Source organism: Oncorhynchus tshawytscha, linkage group LG01, assembly GCF_018296145.1.
Source record: "Oncorhynchus tshawytscha isolate Ot180627B linkage group LG01, Otsh_v2.0, whole genome shotgun sequence".
Classification (NCBI taxonomy): Eukaryota; Metazoa; Chordata; class Actinopteri; order Salmoniformes; family Salmonidae; genus Oncorhynchus; species Oncorhynchus tshawytscha.
Window position 1 is genome coordinate 401,564 of NC_056429.1, and position 8,070 is coordinate 409,633.

At 44.0% G+C, this 8,070-nt stretch overlaps 1 pseudogene; it reads right to left on the minus strand.

The window, feature by feature from the left end:
* Positions 1-2,171, minus strand: LOC112242122 (annotated as a pseudogene).
* Between the last annotated feature and the right edge of the window lie 5,899 nt (positions 2,172-8,070).

The following is an 8,070-nucleotide window of genomic DNA, read 5'->3' on the forward strand; positions in this document are numbered from 1 at the left end:
ATATACACAGGTTTTGTCGTTCCCTCATACACCAAGTATGTATATATAATGTTATAAAACTTTATAGCCTGGCATTGTTGACTACATGTAGAACAGTAATAACGATGGTATAACTGTTACAGAATTGATGTGTTCAGTGAAACTAGTCATTGGACTAGATGCAGTACTAATTAAAGACTACAGGAGCGTGTATGTCTGGAATATTCATGGCAATCACAACGATACAGTGCAACCCCAGCATCTAAGAAAAACTACATTTTATCTACAACCCTCTTACATTAACATCAGAAATATACAGTATAATCAGAAATAAAACACGCTCTAGCTGTTTGAGAATAGAGTTAAAGGGGTAAAAACAGCTACACGATTGTATTTGCAACCTTTCATAGTTTTTGTAAGATATTCCCAGATTCCACTGTCCTTACTGATACACTGTACGTTGCTTTAAAGCGCAGGTATGACTCCAGACACCTGATCGCCACATCATCCACCTCAGGGTCAAACTTGTTAGCAATAAGGTGGTGTTGGTTTAGGAGCCACTGCAGGTCTCCAGCTCCATAGACACACACAGCTCTCCTGTAGGTCCCGGAGCAGTGGGGGTAGGGGCTCCGCTCCTCACATCCCCAGCCAGGTAGCTCCACCTCACTACCCTGGCCATGGAGTTCATATCAGACTGCTGGAACTTACTGTTGGGGGGGTTGGAGCCTGGGACAGCGGGCATGCGCTGCAGAGTGGCCCACAGGTGTTCATCAGGACTATAGGTGTCCTTCTCCCACTCCAGCAGAACCCGGACCTCCTGACTCTTCATCACGTGACGGACGAAGGCTCTGGATACCACGAAGTAGGCGTTGCCAGAGAACATGGGGGTGTTGATTGGTGGAGGGGTCTTCTTAACCTCTGTCCTGACCACGGTGTTGGTGACGTTGTGGTGGAACAGCCATCTGCCCTTCTTGTAGCCGTTGGTGACCTCTGACTCCATGCTGTTTTCCCATTCAGCAGTTTGAGGGCCTGAACCATCTCAGCGTTGGTCTTAATGGGAAGTCTGTTCCACAGGTGTTGAGAAGGTACCTCCACTGGACAGGTGACTTTAGCAGGTCCTCCATACAGTTCAGGTCAGCCTGCACTCTGGACCAGGAGGCGTAGATCACGCTCTCTATCTTACTGGCCACAAACACATTGGGTAGGCAGGAAACAATAGCTCTCACTGCACTCCTGAAGTCCTCGGATGATTTCTGGTCGATGTGGACGCAGTAGACGTTCTGAGGAGTGTACAAAGCACGCAGGAGCCTCTCAAACATCTCAATCTTCTCGTGGATGACCATGGAGTAGGCGATGGGGAACTCCTTTTCCTCCTGGCTCAGAGGAATGGTGATGAACCCTCTGTCTGCAATGTACCTCTGACAGTCCTGAGTTACATTGTGGTAGAACTCCTCTGAAAGCAGCTGCTGCTTCTTCTTGGTCTTCAGCAGGAGGCTGAGCTGCTCCCTCTCCAGACCCTCCATGTCTCCTCGGATTATGGCTGAGCAGGCCTGCAGGTCGGCAGCGTAGTCCGAGGGGAGGAGGTCTGTAGCGGGGAGAGGACCCCTGTCTGAGGCCAGCGGACGTCTGAGAGCCATCCACAGGAGCAGAGAGACTGATCCACTCAATAGGATCAGAGACAAGTTCCTGAACACTCTCTGAGATCTGGACAAGGAAACTGCAGCCATTACTAGTCTGGTATTCTCTTTCTATTATGTCTTGTTAGTATTCTTTATCTGATATTAGTATCAATGGGAACCACAGCGAAGAAGACTACTGCTCAACTGAATGTGTCTCACCTCCACCCCAGCTCAAGTAAATGACGCACATCTCTCACACCTCAGTTTAAAAGGAGAGGTGTGATCATTAACTTTAGTGGGCATGGTCTATAGGCATGGTGTATAAACCAGTTGGTAGAAACGTACTGTATCCACGGGGAGTGGCTCAACTTGTGGCACCTGTATGTGGATAGTTTCCTCATCCACATCTTGACACGTTAGTAGCACATTGATACTGAAAGTGTAAAGTAGAGTAAACAGATATCAAGTTCCTCTTTCTTCTTTGGAACCTGTTTAGAAACAGTGAAAAATAGGTTGAGAATAAAACATGTAACATACATTGGGGAGAACAAGTATTTGAAACACTGCCGATTTTGCAGGTTTTCCTACTTACAAAGCATGTAGAGAGAGGTCTGTAATTTTGATCATAGGTACACTTCAAATGTGAGAGACGGAATCTAAAACAAAAATCCAGAAAATCACATTGTATGATTTTTAAGTAATTATTTTGCATTTTATTGCATGACATAAGTATTTGATACATCAGAAAAGCAGAACTTAATATTTGCTACAGAAACCTTTGTTTGCAATTACAGAGATCATATGTTTCCTGTAGTTCTTGACCAGGTTTGCACACACTGCAGCAGGGATTTTGACCCACATACAGACCTTCTCCAGATCCTTCAGTTTTGGGGCTGTCGCTGGGCAACACGGACTTTCAGCTCCCTCCAAAGATTTTCTATTGGGTTCAGGTCTGGAGACTGGCTAGGCCACTCCAGGACCTTGAGATGCTTCTTACGGAGCCACTCCTCTTCAGCAACATTCTTTACTTTCTGTTCGTTAATATACGTGGCAATACGATCAGGAATTGTGTCCTTAAATTGCTCTAACATAATCAGATCACACAGCCCTTGGAAAGTCACAACTGCAGAGGCGGAACACCAGCGATTAAACTGTAAAGATAACTGTCGCGCAAACTCAACATGAGTCTGCTTATCATCCCTTTTTAAAGTTCTAAATCGTTGGCGGTAAGCCTCAGGGACCAGTTCATAAATCTGTAACACAGCTGTTTTAACTTTATCATAACTGGCACTGTCGTGTACACAAGAGCTGAATATGCTTCCTGCGCTTTACCAGTCAGCACATACTGCAACATTAAAGTGCGGTCAGAATCAGGCCAACTCCTAGCGTCAGCAACCCGCTCAAACAACGAAAAGAATGTCTCGGGGTCCTTTTCATTCAACTGAGGCAATAACCGTAAGTTCCCAACAATATCAAATATCTCTGGGGCACGACCAAACGCAGAACTACCCCTAGGTAAATCTGGGTCACCTTCCCAAAACAAACTCTCCCCTGAGATCTTTCCTTCCCTAACCAACTCTATACGTTCTTGTTGCAACTTGATTTTAGCACGCTCCATATCTTGTTTAAATGCCAATTCCTTTTCATATTTTACACGATCATGCTGCCGATCATGCTCCAGCTGTAACAAAAGCAGTTCTTTCTGCTGTTCAAAAAGAAGGCTACTAGGGCTAACCGATGGAATGGCCATTGTAACGTTATGGGGAGACGACAAATCCTCAGCAGAGGCTGGCCCAGTGGTAACTTCAAGAATACCACTCTCCATCAGATTGGCCTTCAATATCAACCTAATAGAATTCTTTAGACGTTTATCACTAATCTCAACCTTGTAGTGTTCCTTGACCTTCTTTAGTACCTAAATCTAACAATTCCTCTGATGGAGAGCGAATGAACTTATCTACATAAGACGCCATAATCACAACAAAAAAATTCTCGCTCTTCCCTTCTGCTGAGCACACCAGACCACAACCCGAGAATTGACAATCACCCTGAGCACCACAGAAGAGAGATGATATGGAGCTTCCCCAAAACCTACAATAACTCAACCCTAGTCTTCGTGCAGATTTGCGGTGGGAATTTACGCACTGTAGCCCGCTGGCAAGGAAAAACTCCCCAGGATGCTGGCAAATTCCACCAAGCCACGGATGTGCCCCCGAGACAACTGCTCAGTCCACAGACACCACACAAAAATAACAAACATTAACCATGCCCAACATATTCCAAAAAATGAAACACGTCACTAAACCTATCAGGGGAAAAAGGCTATAGCTCCGGGTAGCAAGTTCCACTACCCTACCCAAATCTCCCACCGAGTTACACAGCCGATTACTCACCTCAGACTGACGTCCCAACAGAAAGTAGAACAAGAGTTCAGGCTAGGCAGGGCCTGGAAACTAACCATTATACTCTCTCCAACACAGCACACAAACCAAACAACAAAGGCAACCAATACTGGGCCTATCAAACTCAAACACAATATGCAAACCAAACACGTACCTCCACGGTCTCCCAAACCAATAGTTCAAAGATCCCGGACGAGCCCCCACTTGTCACGAACCGGCTCAAAGCCCGTAACAAAAGGGAGACAACGTGGAAATAAGGCGTAACAAAATATATATTTATTAACTGAAGCAACTAAGGAAAATATACAATGGTGTGTGTGTAATCAGTAATCAGTAGTGTAAGTGAGTGTTTTGCATGCATGAATGTGATAATGCAGGGTGTTGAAAGATGTTGTCGCAAACAACCCAAAAACCACCAAGAAACACAACAAAATCCATAAAGGTGTCTGCATGGAGAGAGTCTACTCCATGAATGTGGCCCAGGTGTTTCCCATGTAGCTGGCCCAGGTGTTTCCCATGTAGCTGACGACCCTCCCAACTCCGCCCACCGGCATCCTAATAAGGAAACAAGAACAAAGACATAATACGGCAGACAGAGTGGGAGGGTCGTCACAGTTACCCTGGCTGTGTGTTTTCAGCCACGACCCATCTTCAATGCTCTTACTGAGGGAAGGAGGTTTTTGGCCAAGATCTTGCGATACATGGCCCCATCCATCCTCCCCTCAATACGGTGCAGTCGTCCTGTCCCCTTTGCAGAAAAGCATCCCCAAAGAATGATGTTTCCACCTCCATGCTTCACGGTTGGGAGGGTGTTCTTGGGGTTGTACTTATCATTCGAGTGGAGTTTAGACCAAAAAGCTCTATTTTTGTCTCATCAGACCACATGACCTTCTCCCATTCCTCCTTTGGATCATCCAAATGGTCATTGGCAAACTTCAGATGGGCCTGGACATGCGCTGGCTTGAGCAGGGGGACCTTGCATGCCCTGAGGGATTTTAATCCATGACGGCGTAGTGTGTTACTGATGGTTTTCTTTGAGACTGTGGTCCCAGCTTCAGGTCATTGACCAGGTCCTGCCGTGTAGTTCTGGGCTGATCCCTCACCTTCCTCATGATCATTGATGCCCCACGATGTGAGATCTTGCATGGAGCCCCAGACCGAGGGTGATTGACCGTCATCTTGAACTTCTTCCATTTTCTAATAATTGCGCCAACAGTTGTTGCCTTCTCACCAAGCTGCTTGCCTATTGTCCTGTAGCCCATCCCAGCCTTGTGCAGGTCTACAATTTTATCCCTGATGTCCTTACACAGCTCTCTGGTTTGGCCATTGTGGAGAGGTTGGAGTCTGTTTGATTGAGTGTGTGGACAGGTGTCTTTTATACAGGTAACGAGTTCAAACAGGTGCAGTTATTACAGGTAATGAGTGGAGAACAGGAGGGCTTCTTAAAGAAAAACTAACAGGTCTGTGAGAGCCGGAATTCTTACTGGTTGGTAGGTGATCAAATACTTATGTCATGCAATAAAATGCAAATGAATTACTTAATAATCATACAATGTGATTTTCTGGATTTTTGTTTTTGATTCCGTCTCTCACAGAAGTGTACCTATGATAAAAATTACAGACCTCTACATGCTTTGTAAGTAGGAAAACCTGCAAAATCGGCAGTGTACCAAATACTTGTTCTCCCCACTGTATATAAACATGTAGCATATAATATAAACAGGTAACATATATAAACATGAAACATATATAAACATTTAGCATAAAATGTAGCATATAATATAAACAGGTAACATACAGTGCCTTGCGAAAGTATTTGGCCCCCTTGAACTTTGCGACCTTTTGCCACATTTCAGGCTTCAAACATAAAGATATAAAACTGTATTTTTTGTGAAGAATCAACAACAAGTGGGAAACAATCATGAAGTGGAACGACATTTATTGGATATTTCAAACTTTTTAACAAATCAAAAACTGAAAAATTGGGCGTGCAAAATTATTCAGCCCCTTTACTTTCAGTGCAGCAAACTCTCTCCAGAAGTTCAGTGAGGATCTCTGAATGATCCAATGTTGACCTAAATGACTAATGATGATAAATACAATCCACCTGTGTGTAATCAAGTCTCCGTATAAATGCACCTGCACTGTGATAGTCTCAGAGGTCCGTTAAAAGCGCAGAGAGCATCATGAAGAACAAGGAACACACCAGGCAGATCCGAGATACTGTTGTGAAGAAGTTTAAAGCCGGATTTGGATACAAAAAGATTTCCCAAGCTTTAAACATCCCAAGGAGCACTGTGCAAGCGATAATATTGAAATGGAAGGAGTATCAGACCACTGCAAATCTACCAAGACCTGGCCGTCCCTCTAAACTTTCAGCTCATACAAGGAGAAGACTGATCAGAGATGCAGCCAAGAGGCCCATGATCACTCTGGATGAACTGCAGAGATCTACAGCTGAGGTGGGAGACTCCATAGGACAACAATCAGTCGTATATTGCACAAATCTGGCCTTTATGGAAGAGTGGCAAGAAGAAAGCCATTTCTTAAAGATATCCATAAAAAGTGTTGTTTAAAGTTTGCCACAAGCCACCTGGGAGACACACCAAACATGTGGAAGAAGGTGCTCTGGTCAGATGAAACCAAAAATTGAACTTTTTGGCAACAATGCAAAACATTATGTTTGGCGTAAAAGCAACACAGCTCATCACCCTGAACACACCATCCCCACTGTCAAACATGGTGGTGGCAGCATCATGGTTTGGGCCTGCTTTTCTTCAGCAGGGACAGGGCAGATGGTTAAAATTGATGGGAAGATGGATGGAGCCAAATACAGTACCATTCTGGAAGAAAAGCTGATGGAGTCTGCAAAAGACCTGAGACTGGGATGGAGATTTGTCTTCCAACAAGACAATGCTCCAAAACATAAAGCAAAATCTACAATGGAATGGTTCAAAAATAAACATATCCAGGTGTTAGAAGGGCCAAGTCAAAGTCCAGACCTGAATCCAATCGAGAATCTGTGGAAAGAACTGAAAACTGCTGTTCACAAATGCTCTCCATCCAACCTCACTGAGCTCGAGCTGTTTTGCAAGGAGGAATGGGAAAAAATGTCAGTCTCTCGATGTGCAAAACTGATAGAGACATACCCCAAGCGACTTACAGCTGTAATCGCAGCAAAAGGTGGCGCTACAAAGTATTAACTTAAGGGGGCTGAATAATTTTGCACGCCCAATTTTTCAGTTTTTGAGCTGTTAAAAAAGTTTGAAATATCCAATAAATGTCGTTCCACTTCATGATTGTGTCCCACTTGTTGTTGATTCTTCACAAAAAAATACAGTTTTATATCTTTATGTTTGAAGCCTGAAATGTGGCAAAATGTCGCAAAGTTCAAGGGGGCCGAGTACTTTCGCAAGGCACTGTATATAAACATGTAACGTATATAAACGTGAGAGAGTGGAGAATATTTCCATGAGCAGCAGCAGATTAAATAACAATGATCTACTGTGTCACAGTTGTCTGGTGTGTTTAATGAGTCACTAGATCAGTGGTCACCAACCTTTTCTGGGTCAAGATCACTTTGAGATAAAATGCAAGCTGAGATCTTCAACTCTGATTTTTTTAAATACAACTTAAAAAACATAAGCCTATGCAACATTAACCTATTAAAAACAGTACTGTAGCAATGAGGTTTGTGCAGTAAGCTATAGGCAAATACATTGTCACCTCATATTGGCTTTGCTAGAATTGCCCTGTTCGGACTATTTAAAAAAAAATTATAATAAATTCTATAGAAATGTGAGGTAGGCTTTATGATCACACCAGTAATAGATATGTTGTTGTAGTGCTGTTGAGGCACAGCTGAGTGAGCATACATTTATATAATTAGCTTTTTATTTTACTGGGCTGATGGTGCCTCATCTGATGGCCAGTCTCAGCGGAGGGAGAAAGCAGCAGACTGAGGGTCCGTCTCTCAACGTCCCTTCGCACTCTCTTTCCTCTACTGACACTGACCAAAAAGGGACACTGTCTTCCAGCTGATGGCAAAACTCGAGACTCCTCATGCACAA